We start from the raw sequence: 16412 nt of genomic DNA on the forward strand, positions 1-16412 counted from the left end.
ATAAAAATAATCTGAGAGTGATTTTCCAGCGAAAGTGAACATGGAATTGTTAACTATAATTTTCAAAGTGCAGAATCATGACATTCATACAAGTATAAACTAAACATATATCACTGACTTAAGTTAACTGCTGAGTTAACCAATATGAGTTAGCTAATTAGTGAGTCAGCCAATATGAGTTAGCCAATATGCTGTGACAACTGATTCCAAGGGAATATGAGTAACACATTAATACATACATATACAGAGTATACCGAAATGAATTTGCTACTAGAATCAAGACTGATTAATATCATATGCATAAGGTAATAAAATGTAATTTGGTGGTTATATTTTCTGTATGGTAAAATTTTTGTTGTAATGAAAAATAGTTAGTTGTATTCATAATTACATTACCAGCTTTCCACCACTTAACATCTACTCTGAAAAAATGTAAAATAGTATAGTCAATAGAAAGACAATCAAGAGTACAATATCCCATACAATCAGATCATCCTAGGGGGATACACTAACGAACTCCCAACAGTCACTGCAAATACCCCCAGTAATATCTTTTGTCAATTTCTAAGTACTCAATTTTTCTTTCTCACAATGATAAGGCCAAAAGTTTCCTTTTTAAGCATATTTCTTAGGCTGTGGGAGTTTGAAAATGCCTTCACACATAGGTAAGACAGCCTGACCATAAGGTAAAGTTCACATTTAGTCTTAATTACCTCCAATTTTGTGCTTAAATCATTGTATATCTTACTGTTATTGTAATCCTTGCTAATTATGCTGGTGTCTTTGCTTTCATCTAGCCCTATGGTTTTTTGTTTGTTTTTGTTGTAGCATTTAATTTTCCCCTTATGGGCTATATTTTCAAGCTATTCACTCAGGTTTGCAATAAATATAACTTCCTTGATTTTTCAATATTTTAATCTCATCTCCATTGTGTGTTACCATTGTGCACAGTGGTAGAAACAATCTGTAAAATCTGAAGAGATTTCAGTCATTCTGAGATTTTAAAACTACATTTATACTATAGTTTCTTTCTTCCATTGGTCAATAATTTATCTTTCTAGATTTTAACCCCCTCATTTAATTCTAAGAATTTATCAAAGAATGGCTTTGTGGAGAGACATCTGTGCTTCTTCAGTGTGTCTCTCCATTGAGATGAATTTTAAACCCCATTGGACATGGCCATTCCTCCACATTAGTATTTCTAACACATCACCTTTCCCAAATGGTCCCCATTCAAGCATTTTATGATTTGTTTACTGATGGTATCATTTTGTCAACGATTCAAGTCCTCACTATATTAACTTGTTCTCAGTACCATACTTATGCCTGATCTAGCTACATAAGTAAAGTTTGGCATTCCATGATCCTTTTGGGAGTTCTAAGGACTCTACAAGGCTGCCGCTAGCCCATCAACCTAGACATATCAAGTATTACAGTATTCCTTTCCCATGGAAACAGAACTTTTAGAAGGCTGTACCTCCTGTGAACTTAGAAGAGAAGTAGTGTATAGCTTCTCTCTGTTCTACAACCCCAACCCCTCAGAAGGATCTATTTACATCCTTGTTCCATTGCTCAGTGGTCAACTCTTGACAGAAGATGAATGCTTATCAAGAGCAGCACTTCAGCCTTTCATCTGGTAATTTCCCTTTTGACCTTTTTTCTTATCCTAAGCCAATGGGATCTTCCTCTGGTCTGGGAAAGTGGGAAAAATTGCCTTTTTACTGTGACATGAACTGGAGACTTTCAGAGGCTTTCTTTTGGGGAAAAAAAAAATCCCAGATCTTGAAAAGCAAAATGCTTTTGTTTCTAAGGTCTGTTTTATTCCATGTCAATTTGAAAGTAAAAACTGAAAATTGCTTTTTTTCCTCCCTTCTATATTTATGCAATAACCATTCCACTACATTTTAGAAAGTAAGCCTTGAGTGCCCCAGCTATGTCTCCTAGGGAAAAACAAAGTGGAGAAAGAGTTCAATCATGTGCAGGGGGGTGGGGTAGTTGGGTAGACTGTTTTGTTTTCTTAGCCTGTAATCAAATCTAACTGATGTAGTAAAGACTGTGATGCACACTCCACACCTCCCCCCAACTCCTGCCCTAATTCCAACTTCAGGACCAACACACTCCTTTCCCCAGCTGCCTGGGGTGTTGCTAACCAAAGGCTTTCTCTTAGCTTAAAGAGCTGCCTCACCCCAGGTTAGGGCACCTGCACAGGAGCAGACAACATCAAAGGACAAATAGAGATAGGAAAAGGAAGCCTAGCCCTTTGCCTCAGTAAGATATTTCCAAAGGACCATTCCAGCTCCAAAGTTCCCCCAGGGTTCTGCTGGGGCCTTTGTTATAACTGCATTGCCCTTCAAGCTTTCTCTCTGCCCACTTCTGCTTCCCTCACTTGTTTAAAGTGTTATTCCAAAAAGTACTTCCCAATCAAACTTCTGTGTGCAAATCTCTATTTCAAGAAAATTGACTTACAAAAATACTCCCTAGATATATAGTATCTGTATATATGCCTGGTCAACTAATACTTAGAAATTTGTCACAAAAGGATGGATCAAGAACCATAAGTCCTCATTCTTTAGAAAAAAAAAAATCCCTCAACCTCTCCATGATTTCCCCCCAACCTTCCTCCTTTATCTTTCCTTCTGCATTAACTCTTACATCTTACTCTGTATAAGCCACAAAAGTCTGATTTGCCTCAGTGAATAGAGTATGGAGGTTCTCTAGAGCCCTAATTTATTTATTTCCCAAGTTTACTCTCCAAGGCCAACTTTAGATAACTCCAAGGAATTCCAAGGCTTTGGGAAACATACTTTGCAACATCTCTTGACTCAACTACTTTAGGAAAAACAGATTTTTTTTTTGTCTTTTTAAATATTTATATTTATTTTAATGGGGGAGGGAGAGAGAACAGGGGAGTCAGGGATGGGGGCATAGTAGGGGGAGATTCTAAAGCAGACTCCCTACTGATCCAGGAGCCTGATGTGGGGTCAATCTCACAACCCATGAAGTCAGGACCTGAGCTGAAATCCAGTCAGATGCCCAACTGACTGAGCCACCCAGGGGCCTCTAGAACACAGATCTTATCACCCTGTAGGTAATGACCAGGACAAGAGCAATGGCTTAGATGTTGAACTGTTATATCCATATAAGCACATTTCCCCAGTATAGTTATCAGTTTTTTACTCTAATGTTTATTAACTTAGTGAATTTGTAATCTAATGTTTTCCAATCACTTTAATTTTTTACTTAAGTACCTTTCTAATCCTGTTGATAGTTATTAGATCAAAATCATTAAAGAACTTTGCTGTTAAAGCTAAGATATAATCCTGTACATTTGGGGAAATATTCTTAAATATTTTAATCATAGGCTTTTGAGAAAAGGAGAACTAGGCTGATGTTGGAATGAATGTCTATTACATGTTGGTCAGCTTTCTGGAGTGGGGTAAAAACTATATATATATAATATAAAATAAAAAAATCCCTGGTCATCCAGCACCCTTACTAGTGTAAGGAAAAGTACACTGTGCCTTATGTTTTTATCTTTGTTTTTGTACAAAAAAGATTCTGAGGAATCTATATTCCAGAAGTCAAAATGTTAACTTTCTGGGAGGAATTTTGTTATTAATAAGAACTATGAAGAAACTGAGAATGATGTTCATTATCGCAGTATGAAAATATTCATATATTGCCACAGTTTCTGTGTCTTCTACAAATTCATGGTAGAACATTGTTTGCTACTTAATAGTCCCACCCCAAATTTCTCTTGCCAACAGAAATCTATTCTATTTACTAACACACAGGTGAAACTGTCCTTCAGGAGATGCTAAGCACCTGTCTGGCCCCATGTAGTGGATTTTGATGTATATAAGCCAAACTTCATAATCTTATTCTTATTGCCAATAGTTGGTTAAGGCATAGATATGTGATAAAATTTTGCCTAAGTTATTTGAGGAAGAAATGGTTCCAGATGGATTATAGGATATTCTCTTCAATTTAAAACATACACAAACACACACACACACACACACACACACACACACACACACACGAAAGCCTAGAATTCACCATCTCAACATCTTGAATGAAGACATGATACTTAAACTTACTACATCCATTTTCAAACCATAACAATAAAAACCAATGAAATTTTAAAGATTTTGAGGGATCCCTGGGTGGCGCAGCGGTTTGGCGCCTGCCTTTGGCCCAGGGTGCGATCCTGGAGACCTGGGATGGAATCCCACATCAGGCTCCCGGTGCATGGAGCCTGCTTCTCCCTCTGCCTATGTCTCTGCCTCTCTCTCTCTCTCTCTGTGAATATCATAAATAAATAAAAATTAAAAAAAATAAATAAAATAAAAATTTTGAGCAGCACTCTGGTACCACTGAGCTACCAAAACAACCAATAATGGAAATACTATACCACAGAAAACTTTACAATAGAAATAAATATGACTCTCATTATTTAAAGACCACCTTGATCTGGTATTCTGTAACCAAAATCAAATGCATCCCAACTGATATACCCCATGAGCACAGACTTGAGAGCAATTTGAGTCTCCTCCTCTCAAGACCTCTGGATCTCTCCTGTTGACTTGATACACATCTAATATATCCTGCCAATTCCTTTTATTTTGTGAGCTTATTTCACATTCTTCAAACATTTATTGAGCACATGTAATATGCTGAATTGTTCAATACAGTTACCAATATAATCATAAGCTTTCGAAGCATTTTAAAGAAGGAACTATATAAGCTTCCTAAGGTTCTAATAACCATAAACAAAGTGACTTAAAATAACATAAATATATTCTCTCATTGTTTTGGAGGCTAGAAATCTGAAATCTAGTTATTAGCAGAGTCATATTCCCTTTTAAGACTCTAAGAAAGTATCTCTCCTTATACTCTCCTAACTTCTATTGGTTGCTTCCAGTCCTGGGCATTCCTCAGCTTGTGGCACATCATCCTATCTCTCTCTCTCTCTTCACATGACAGTCTTCCTCTGTGTCTCTCTATGTCTCTAAATCTCTGTCTGTATATCAGTTATCGGATTTATGGCACACCCTCATCTGGTATGACCTTACCTTAACCTGAATATGTCTGCAAACATGCCATTTCCAAATAAGGGCACATTTACAGGTTCTGGGAGAACATAAAATCTGGTGGGACACCATTCAAATCTGTACAGGGAGCAATGTGATGTAATTGGAGTTTCAAAAATCTTGCTCTGCTGCAAAGTGTACCACTTTTCTGTTTTTCTAATATTCTGCTTTTCTAACGTGATGTAGGTCTGGAAATCAGATCACCAAATAAATCAGATTAACATCTAAATAAGTCTTATGAAAAAGGCAAAGTTCTCTCCTAATACCCATAAAGCATTTACATTGGAGAATAAATCTATACCTTTCGTGTTTTAGAATGTTTTGTGACAATTTAATCCATCTTTCATGTTTTTATATACTTTCTGATAGGGTGAAGATGCTTGTGTGTTTTTCAGATAGATGAACTGTTATTAATCATATATAATTCACATGTTCATTATACTAGTATTTATTCATTCAAAATGGTTATTTTCCAGTTACCTCTGTAGGCTCTGGGAATATTGGAGTGAATAACAACAACAACAAAAAAAAAAGATAAAAAGAAAAGAAAGTTCTTGCTGATATGAAGGTTAAATTCTAATAGGAAAGTAGGAAATTTAGATGTTAAGCAAGCAGATATAAAATATAGATAAAATAATGGTAGGTGGTAACAGTGCCATGAAGGAAAACAAAGGAGGACAAGAAGAGATTTATAGCATTTTCATTTCAGATCAGACCATTAGAGAAGATGTCTCTGAGGAAGTGACATTTGGCAGAGATATGACTGATGTGAGAATCAAAACCCATTGATGATCCCACATTTCCCTTGGGATACAATCAAAACTTTACATTGTTGGAAAAGCCATTGTTAATTCCCTCGCTTCATGTAGTTCCCTGGTTAACATAATAAAGCATTTCTTTATTAGGATCAACATGTTTTCCATCAGTAAATCCCAGATATACTTATATTTACAAAGTTAAAGCAGTTTAACTTTGAACTTTAAAACATAGACATATACACACACAGTATTTTATTTAGTGGTTTCCTACTGGGAAACTTCTCAAAAATCTCAAATAGTCTATAATTTAGCCTAATATTTAACTTCTAAGCCTAATATTTAAAACCCATTTTCTTGCAAATGTATATTCTGTTTGCTATTGTATATATATATATATATATATATGTATATATATATATATATATGTATTTATAAATGTATGTTTATTCTCAAAAAATCATTTAAGCTATTAGAATTAATATTTTGAAAATCTCTGCTTTTTATTCCTTTTTTGTCTCATAACACAATTATAAAACATGGTTAGTATTTTAACTTCTACTAATTCCAAAACAGAGTTGTAATTTTTCAATGATAAATGATGATACAAATAACAATGAAAAAAATGTCATATAGGGGGAATATGAAAATCCATCCATATATCCTAAAAGGAAACTGAATTTCTATAACAGCTATCAGGTAAAACTACTTACCATATTCAACTAGACAAGGGTCTTAAAAGCAATTAAATTAAAATGTTTCTGGAGAAAAAAAGTTAATTCTAGTCACCTCTTAGACACATATGTTTTCAATTATTTGAGACACAATTTAGCAAGGATAGAATTATTATATGTAGGTCAAACATGTACTCTGCTGACAAAGCTAGTACAAAGCAGGAAATATCAAGTATCTTTAATGGCACCGTCTTAAATTACAAAGTACATGACAGTAATGGGGCAAACTACCAGCAGAAGGGTAACTTAACGACTACTTTAGTACTATTCTGAGACCAAATAGGGAGTCCTGAACACAGGTCTAACAAAACAGAAATAACATGAGGCGTAGATGAGAGTCAGTTTGCACAGCCACAGGTTCAGTGTGTATTAAAATATTGAGGTACAGTACATGTGTCATGGTTGGTAAAGAGTATAATAGTAATTGCAATGAGTAGTAAAATTATTTAATAGTATTTTAGTATATCTGATTTATCTAGCATACAGAATCTGTTTTGCAATTCAAGTTTGGAAAATGGAGCATAGATTTTATTGTATATTTCTGTTGCAAGCAAAGTTATGCTGATATAGATATTTTAATTATTTCAGATGTATAGAGCAAGCGTCTAAACTTAGAGTTTAGAAGGTCTTCAATGAGGAAGGAAGCTGTTCCAAAGAGCTGGTGAAGACTTATAGTGTATCCACAGCCCTACGACTATACATACACACACACATACACACGCACACAGAAATGCCTAATTTTGTCTGGGCTAGGGCTTTGACTGCAGAAGACAGAAGAGTGTTAAAAATTTGTTGTGTGGACTTTACTCATTCCTTAAATAAGTTTGCAGTTCTTTGTGTTTTTGAAACTATTCCTCTGTAGTGGTTGGCATGGGGAAATGGAAAAGGGGGCCATGTTGGCTCCTTGTGACAAGGTCCTTAGGAAAACTGTCAATTATCAGGGTACAGACCTCAGCATGTCTTGATGGTATGACACTGTGAACCTCCTTTGTTCTCCCATCCTCCTAAAAGGCCAGGGAGCTTCTCATCAGCTCCCCAACTGCCCTTACCCTGCTGGCTCTTTCACATGTCCTGAAGCAATTAGCTTAAAAGAGCCCTTGAGTGTTGACAATCTGTCAGTAATCACTGTTTAAACTTTCTTTGATTTCTTCTCCCTTATTTTTTCTTCCTTTTTGTTTTTCTCTTAATAGGAGGACCTCAGCCAACAGCTGTCTCTATTGTTTAACCAACTGTTTACTGAATGGTCTATGCAAGGAGCACAGCCATTTCACACTCCCTTGATGGAATCAGGCTAAAATGAGTGGAACTCCTGGTCCCAGGAACTAGCTCAGTATATTCCCACACACCTTACCTTCTCCTGACTTCCTCTGCATTTAGTCTGAGTGCAGTTCACCCTCACGATAAGTGTGACCTAGGTCCAGATGATCATGGCAGATGGTGGAGACAAAAACTGTAGTGAGAGAGGAAGGCAAGAATGGAGAGATATGGGAAAATAAGATGGGAGGCAGTGACTTCAATATGCTACCAAATACTCAGTCACTAATAATAATGATGTCATTTCATGGTAAAGTCTTGGACGGAATTAATATGATTCCTAGTATCACGGCACAGTGATAGCTCTGTCACAGCAAAAGGTCACATGCAACCTCTATAAATTGATAATGATTGGAAATTATTGGAATGAATTGATTAATTTGTGCTTCAAGTTAAGTCACATGTTAAATACTTTTTAAATATTCAGTTTAAATGACTTCAATATTAAAAGAAGATATTTTATAATTATTATTTATATATTGGTGCACATATTTATATTACAGTACTGATTATTAAATATTCTGAATATTATCCACATGCCTAAACTTAAGTGTTTAAAAACGAGTTTTTAACTTGGACTTAGGTCTGTTAACAATTTCTAGAAGCATAGATAAAATGTCAGGAAATATGTCTCAATTACTTTGTATAAATTTGACAATTCTTCTAACAATCTTGGAATAGCCAGGTTATGAATGAATTGGTATTCTTTGACTATATAATGAATTTCTATAGAATTAGTTTATAACAGTTTATAGTAACTTATAAATATAATTTTTCTTTATATTCATAAAATTGACAATATGAGCATCAGTATGTTTACAGATGTCAACTGAACTGATAAAAATATTGTGGAGGCCGAGAAAAATCAAGGCCTTTCCACCTCAAGTTGAGCATTAGCACAAGTACAGCCATCTTAGGCCCCTGTGAATAAGAGTTCAAATTTACATTACTTCAGTTACAGGAAGAAAACAGCTTACAGCTTAACGTCCTAGAAAGCCCCTTATTAGAATAAGAACAGAGCCCAAGCCAAGGGCAAGAAGGCCCTATTAGAATAAGAACAGAGCTCAATGCCCTTGAAAGCCCCATATCAAAATGTAAATAGAACTTGAGAAATTCCTCCACCCCTTCTGAAAAATCCCATAGACCAGCCTATAAAAAACTAAGCTGAAACCCACCTCGGTGTCCGGGGTCTGTCCAAGTCCCTGCTCCACTGTGTCGGGTATACTTGGACCCAAGCTTGAGCTTGTAAATAAACCCTCGTGCGTTTGCATCGGTGTCCGCTCCTTGGTGGTTTCTCGGATTCGCAATCTTGGGCACAACAATATTTTCTCAGGACAGAGCACATAATCAACAGATCTTAATTTCTTTAGATAATTGGAACATTATGCAAACAAAGCATGAAAGTGATTGTTCATAGTTTTTGTTTGTTTACTCTCTTGTTTTCATATTGTATCTTTTTGTTCTTTTATTTCTGTTTTATATAATAACTTCAAAACTGAAAGAGACAGGAAAATAAATTGACATAGCTATAACCAGGTATGGAAGGTCTATTATCTAGAGAGTTTTAGAACAGGATGTTACTTGCATTTATCTCTCCATTTTTTATTTAACCTCTAAGTTTCATATTGGTGCGGACTCAAGGGAGAGGTCATGTCTTGATTGAATACCTTTCTAAAATGTATTGGTCTAAGGTCATCCATTGTTCAAGGATCCCTGGAGAATTTATTCTTTTCTCATACAAAATCTTGCTCTCTTTTTTATGGTGATAGTCACAGTAACACATTTTATCTCATGGCAGACATAGGCTGACTTTCCTGGACTAATTTTTCACCCCATAGATGTTGCTCCTCGCCACCTTTGTCTAAGACCAGGACAAGGTATTTGATCAATGTTCACATACAACTTTACTCTTTTATTCTAGAGTAACTAAATTAGTTAGTATGATTATTTGTTGAAAGTCTGAGCCTTAAAAAAGAAAGAAAGAAAGAAAGAAAGAAAGAAAGAAAGAAAGAAAGAAAGAAAGAAAGTCTGAGCCTTCTACCAAAGCAAAATCAATATTTGCTATGTGAAATTCTCTACAAAGCATTTTATTTGGATTAGCTCACTTAATCTCAAGAAATGATCATTTTGATGGATGAGGAAACCAAGGAAAGGAGAGGTTAACTTATTAGCCCAAGATCTTGGAACTGAGTATGAATTTGGGCAAACTTTTCCAGAGCCAACAATGTTAGTTACCATGTTACACTGGCTCTGATCCTGAACAGACAGCTTCAAGGGGCAGAGCCCATCTATTCTTATTTGTGCACTATCCAGTGTAAAGCACGCCATGTACATTTAGCACATGGTCAATAAACAGTTGTTGCATGAGCTAATGAATAGTATTTTCACTCTTTTCTAGGATAAATACACCATTATTTATTAAACACTTTGAACTCCTTTGGGAAAACCATGAGGGACTGCCTAAAAATGAAGTTAACAGTAAACAATTAAGAAATAAACTGCCGGGATCCCTGGGTGGCGCAGCGGTTTGGCGCCTGCCTTTGGCCCAGGGCACGATCCTGGAGACCCGGGATCGAATCCCACGTCGGGCTCCCGGTGCATGGAGCCTGCTTCTCCCTCTGCCTGTGTCTCTGCCTCTCTCGCTCTCTCTGTGTGACTATCATAAATAAATTTAAAAAAATAAATAAATAAACTGCCAGGGGTTGTATCTCTCTTCTGCCAGTCACTAGCCAAGTGATTTTGTGCATTTTGTCTGTTTAAATGTCTCCTATGTCACATGGATATGAAGACATCATTATAACTTATGTCATAGGGCTGTAGAGAATAGTAATGCATAGATTCTGATAGAGAGTTTTTTCTCAAACGATATTGAATAATAATATTATTATTATTTATAGATTTTTTTCAGGATTTGTTACACTAAAACACTTCAGTAAAATACTTTGGTAATTTTTAAAGAAAGTACCATAGCAAAATAGAAGTCCTTACCAAAATAATTTATTTGTGGGTATTTAATGTAATTCTTTGTCCATTTAATCTACAAATACTGATTAAGTAGAATTATAGTTATAGGCATTTTGATTGTTACTGAGATACCAGAGAGAGAAAAACATCCCTCATAGACCATAGAATCTAATGAGGAAAAATGTGAATATCATTACAAAATTAGACACAGGAAGTACAGAACATTATGGTAAATTATATATATATAGTATTATAATTATATTAATATATAATTATATATATTTAAATATCTTATTGGCTTTTCTCGATGATTCACAAACAGTGCAGTACCTCCTCTACCAGGTAGAAAGAAGCTCCAGTAAATGATATTTTAGATAAATAAAAAATATATATGAAAATTTACTAAAATCATAGAGTACTTGTATTCCTTTCCAAAATCTAACATAGGAAAAAGAAGAATGACAATTTCAAAATAAAGCTTAGAAGAAGCAAGGCCTGATTACTGAGCTGTTGTAATTCATGTAAATATTATTTATATTTGTTTCTTTTTTTTAAGATTTTATTTATTTTTTCATGAGAGACACAGAGAGAGAGAGAGGCAGAGACATAGGCAGAAGAAGAAGCAGGCTCACTGCAGAGAGCCTGATGTGGGACTCCACCCCAGGACTCCAGGATCATGCCTTGGGCCGAAGGCAGGCGCCAAGCTGCTGAGCCACCCAGGGATCCCCTTATCTTTGTTTCAAATGCTCTGAGACACTAATAGAGGATGTTAAATCAGGGAAAAGCTGTGACATACCCATTTCTTACTTGCCCTGTACTCCATCTTAATGTTAGTTAATGTCATTAAAAAAGCAAGAGAGAAATAAGTCATATCTTTATAAGTTGAAAATGAAGTACAATCCTATGACTTGTTCATTGCCAACCTTTGAAAGGTATAATTTGAATAAAATGCACACTTTCAAAAATTTGTATGCATATGTCTACATGCCCATTCTATTTTCTACCCTTTCCAAGTCTGTCATGGTGTCACATATGCCAATACATGGATTTCAGTCACTTCCTATTTTCCAAGTGCACAGCATCTCAATTCCCAGTTCCCCAGGTGGCAGTGCCAATCCAAATCCTCATGGCTCCCTTATGGATCAAAATTTCATGTTTTTTGAACCCTTCTCAATTCAATAGCCAGTGTTTCTCTTAGTAGTCATATACTTCCTCTTAAATTCTCCTACTGTAAATTCAATTGTTTCTTGGATTTATTACACAGAGAAATCTACTGTGCTCCAAAATCTCCTTAAAAACTTGCGTATTCATGGCCCCCACTGCACTTGGCAAAGGAAGAACTCTCTCATTTTTAGTACTAACTCCTTAGAAATAAGTGAAGTTAAAAATCATAATTATTACTTATTTTTGCATACACAGAATCACACACAAAACAGACCTGATTTTGTTGTATATTCAGCCAAAATGACTATATTGTATGTAAATATAAAATAAAAGATTATCTGTTGTCTTATTAGAATAGCCTTTGGGATCCCTGGGTGGCGCAGCGGTTTGGCGCCTGCCTTTGGCCCAGGGCGCGATCCTGGAGACCCGGGGTCGAATCCCACATCGGGCTCCCGGTGCATGGAGCCTGCTTCTCCCTCTGTCTATGTCTCTGCCTCTCTCTCTCTATCATAAAGAAATTAAAAAAAAAAAAAAAAAGTTAGAATAGCCTTTATTTTGTCATACTAATTATTTGGCATATTATATTTACATTGGCTTTATACTTTAGCTTGAATAGTCAAAGGGATTTTTTGTTTTGTTTTGTAAACTCTTAGAACATCTTAACGTGCATAAATATTTGTAAGAAGGGATTTGTTTAAGCTACTATATCAGAAGTACTCAAAAGTAGCTACAGGGATTGTACACACAGCTAGACAGATATTGCTTTGCAATAGCCCTTGGCTACAATGAATTAATTAGTCTGATTAATGGATTACACTGGTCTAAAGAGTTTGTTTTGGACCTATCTTACGGATTACGGAGTGTTAAAATATTTGAAATAAAATTTGTTTTTCTTAAGTTCCAAGAAGTGTTTCACTGCATTATTAACCACCTTAGAGTATAAAAAAATTCAGATTTTACCTAGAGAGTCATGAAAAAGAATACATATAATTAACTATAAAGCAGATGCCCCATTAATCTAAACAACTATCATTCCAGATACCCAGAGACATAGAGACAATTATTTTAGAAACATCAAAGTTTGAAATTTCCTTAGTATATAAGAACAGCAGAAATGAGCTACTCATTTCCCAGAGGAAGCCCAAAACTCAGGTAAAGTATAATCATGAACATGTTTATTTTTGTCACTAAATGTAATGTAGAGAGCATTCAAAATAGTGGTAAATGATTCTGATGGATCTTTCCCTTTGGAAAATGAACATGCTCATATTGTTCTCATCATTAAACAGACAAAAAAATCCCAGAAACTTCTATTAAGCTCCTTGCCCTCAGTTATTGCCACATCCATCCCTCTTTTCCTTGTCCTTCTAATGGTGTATATTCAAATTATGTTTTCTTCCTTTCTCATTCTTCCCATTCATCCTGAAGTATTACTATATAAGTCTCTTGGGGCACCTGGGTGGCTCAGTCCATTAAGCATCTGCCTTCAGCTCAGGTCATGATCTTAGGGCCCTGGGATGGAGCCCTGTGTGGGGCTCCATCTACTTTGGCCTCTCACCCACTCTCTTGTGAGCACAGACACACTCTCTCTTAAATTAATAAAATATTTTAAAAAAACTTTCTAAGAATTCCACTGATCAGCTTATTGCCAAACTCAATAGATAATTCGGTTATATTTCCATCTATCTGAGAATGAATTAATTAAATCACTTCTTTCTCTTAAAACTCTATTCCTTTTGTGTTAAAACTTTCTTCTGGTCTTCTATCTCTAGATCCTCTTTATCTTTATATTCCTTCTTTGAGCTTTATTTAAATTATTTTTGCATAACATATAAAAAGATTTGTGTTAATCAGCTCACGCCCTTTTTATTGTATGATTGCTGAGGCTAGGACTTCTAGTAGTATGTTGAATAGCAGTGGTGAGAGTGGACATCCCTGTCTTGTTCCTGATCTTAGGCGAAAGGCTCCCAGTGCTTCCCCATTGAGAATTATATTTGCTGTGGGTTTTTCATAGATGGCTTTTAAGATGCTGAGGAATGTTCCCTCTATTCCTACACTCTGAAGAGTTTTGATCAGGAATGGATGCTGTATTTTGTCAAATGCTTTCTCTGCATCTATTGAGAGGATCATATCGTTCTTGGTTTTTCTCTTGCTGATATGATGAATCACATTGATTGTTTTACGAGTGTTGAACCAGCCTTGTGTCCTGGGAATAAATCCTACTTGGTCATGGTGAATAATTTCCTTATTGTACTGTTGTATCCTATTGGCTAGTATCTTGTTGAGAATTTTTGCATCCATGTTCATCAGGGATATTGGTCTGTAATTCTCCTTTTTGGTGGGGTCTTTGTCTGGTTTTGGAATTAAGGTGATGCTGGCCTCATAGAACGAATTTGGAAGTACTCCATCTCTTTCTATCTTTCCAAACAGCTTTAGTAGAATAGGTATGGTTTCTTCTTTAAACGTTTGATAGAATTCCCCTGGGAAGCCATCTGGCCCTGGACTCTTGTGTCTTGGGAGGTTTTTGATGACTGCTTCAATTTCCTCCCTGGTTATTGGCCTGTTCAGGTTTTCTATTTCTTCCTGTTCCAGTTTTGGTAATTTGTGGCTTTCCAGAAATGCGTCCATTTCTTCTAGATTGCCTAATTTATTGGTGTATAGCTGTTCATAATATGTTTTTAAAATAGTTTGTATTTCCTTGGTGTTGGTAGTGATCTCTCCTTTCTCATTCATGATTTTATTAATTTGAGTCTTCTCTCTCTTCTTTTTAATAAGGCTGGCTAATGGTTTATCTATCTTATTAATTCTTTCAAAGAATTGACTCCTGGTTTTGTTGAATTGTTCCACAGTTCTTGGCCAACAGTTCATGGCCAACACGCACATGAGAAAATGCTCTGCATCACTTGCCATCAGGGAAATACAAATCAAAACCACGATGAGATACCACCTCACACCAGTGAGAATGGGGAAATTAACAAGGCAGGAAACCACAAATGTTGGAGAGGATGTGGAAAAAAGGGAACACTCTTGCACTTTTGGTGGGAATGTGAACTGGTGCAGCCACTCTGGAAAATGGTGTGGAGGTTCCTCAAAGGGTTAAAAATAGACCTGCCCTACGACCCAGCAATTACACTGCTGGGGATTTACCCCAAAGATACAGATGCAATGAAATGCCGGGACACCTGCACCCCGATGTTTCTAGCAGCAATGTCCACAATAGCCAAACTGTGGAAGGAGCCTTGGTGTCCATCAAAAGATGAATGGATAAAGAAGATGTGGTCTATGTATACAATGGAATATTACTCAGCCATTAGAAACGACAAATACCCACCATTTGCTTCGACGGATGGAACTGGAGTGTATTATGCTGAGTGAAATACGTCAATCAGAGAAGGACAAACATTATATGGTCTCATTCATTTGGGGAATATAAATAATAGTGAAAGGGAATAGAAGGGAAGGGAGAAGAAATGGGTAGGAAATATCAGAAAGGGAGACAGAACATGAAGACTCCTAACTCTGGGAAATGAACTAGGGGTCGTGGAAGGGGAGGAGGGCGGGGGGTGGGGGTGAATGGGTGACGGGCACTGAGGAGGGCAGTTGACGGGATGAGCACTGGGTGTTATTCTGTACGTTGCCAAATTGAACACTAATAAAAAAATAAATTTATTATAAAAAAAATCAGCTCACACCCAATTATTCTCATTCTAAAATCTCCCAAAGTAAATGTCGCATCTGCCATTCACATAGATCCACAGATTCCTTCTCTGCTGAGATATAGAACTTTATCCCCAGTGTAACAGCATCCATATATCCTTTTGGCAACTTTAGCCATTTCTCCAAGTAAATTACTACCATGTGTTCACTCCAGTCCATCCTCCATCAAACCATAGGAATTATTTTGTAAAATGCAAATCACTTGCTCAAAATTCTGTAGAATTGTGTTTAGGAAAGATTTCACGCTTTTTACCTTTGCACAAAGTTGAGCCCCATTTTACCAGTTCCTCATAATTTTCTTTATCTATAATAAACTCTTTAAATCATGTTAAAATATTTTTTTTCTAATTGTGTAATACTACTATATTCATTCTTGAATCAAGTACCAACTATCTGCCAAACACTTTCTCTAGGCACTGGGCCTACAAGATTAAGGTATACATTCTGACTCTCAATCTATTAGAATGAAGATACCAAATAGAAAGAATTACAGATAGAGTAATGTTGTAATGATAGACAAATGTGCATATACTACATTTAAGAGGAGAACTTAGTTCAGAGTACTCTATGACATGGAAAGCTCCCAAAAGGAAAATACGTCTTGGAAAATAATATTATATTTGTCTTGGAAAATAATAGTCTTAAAGAATTCAAAAGATTTAGGTGAAAAG

This window comes from Nyctereutes procyonoides, unplaced genomic scaffold (assembly GCF_905146905.1).
Source record: "Nyctereutes procyonoides isolate TBG_1078 unplaced genomic scaffold, NYPRO_anot_genome, whole genome shotgun sequence".
NCBI classification, from domain to species: Eukaryota; Metazoa; Chordata; class Mammalia; order Carnivora; family Canidae; genus Nyctereutes; species Nyctereutes procyonoides.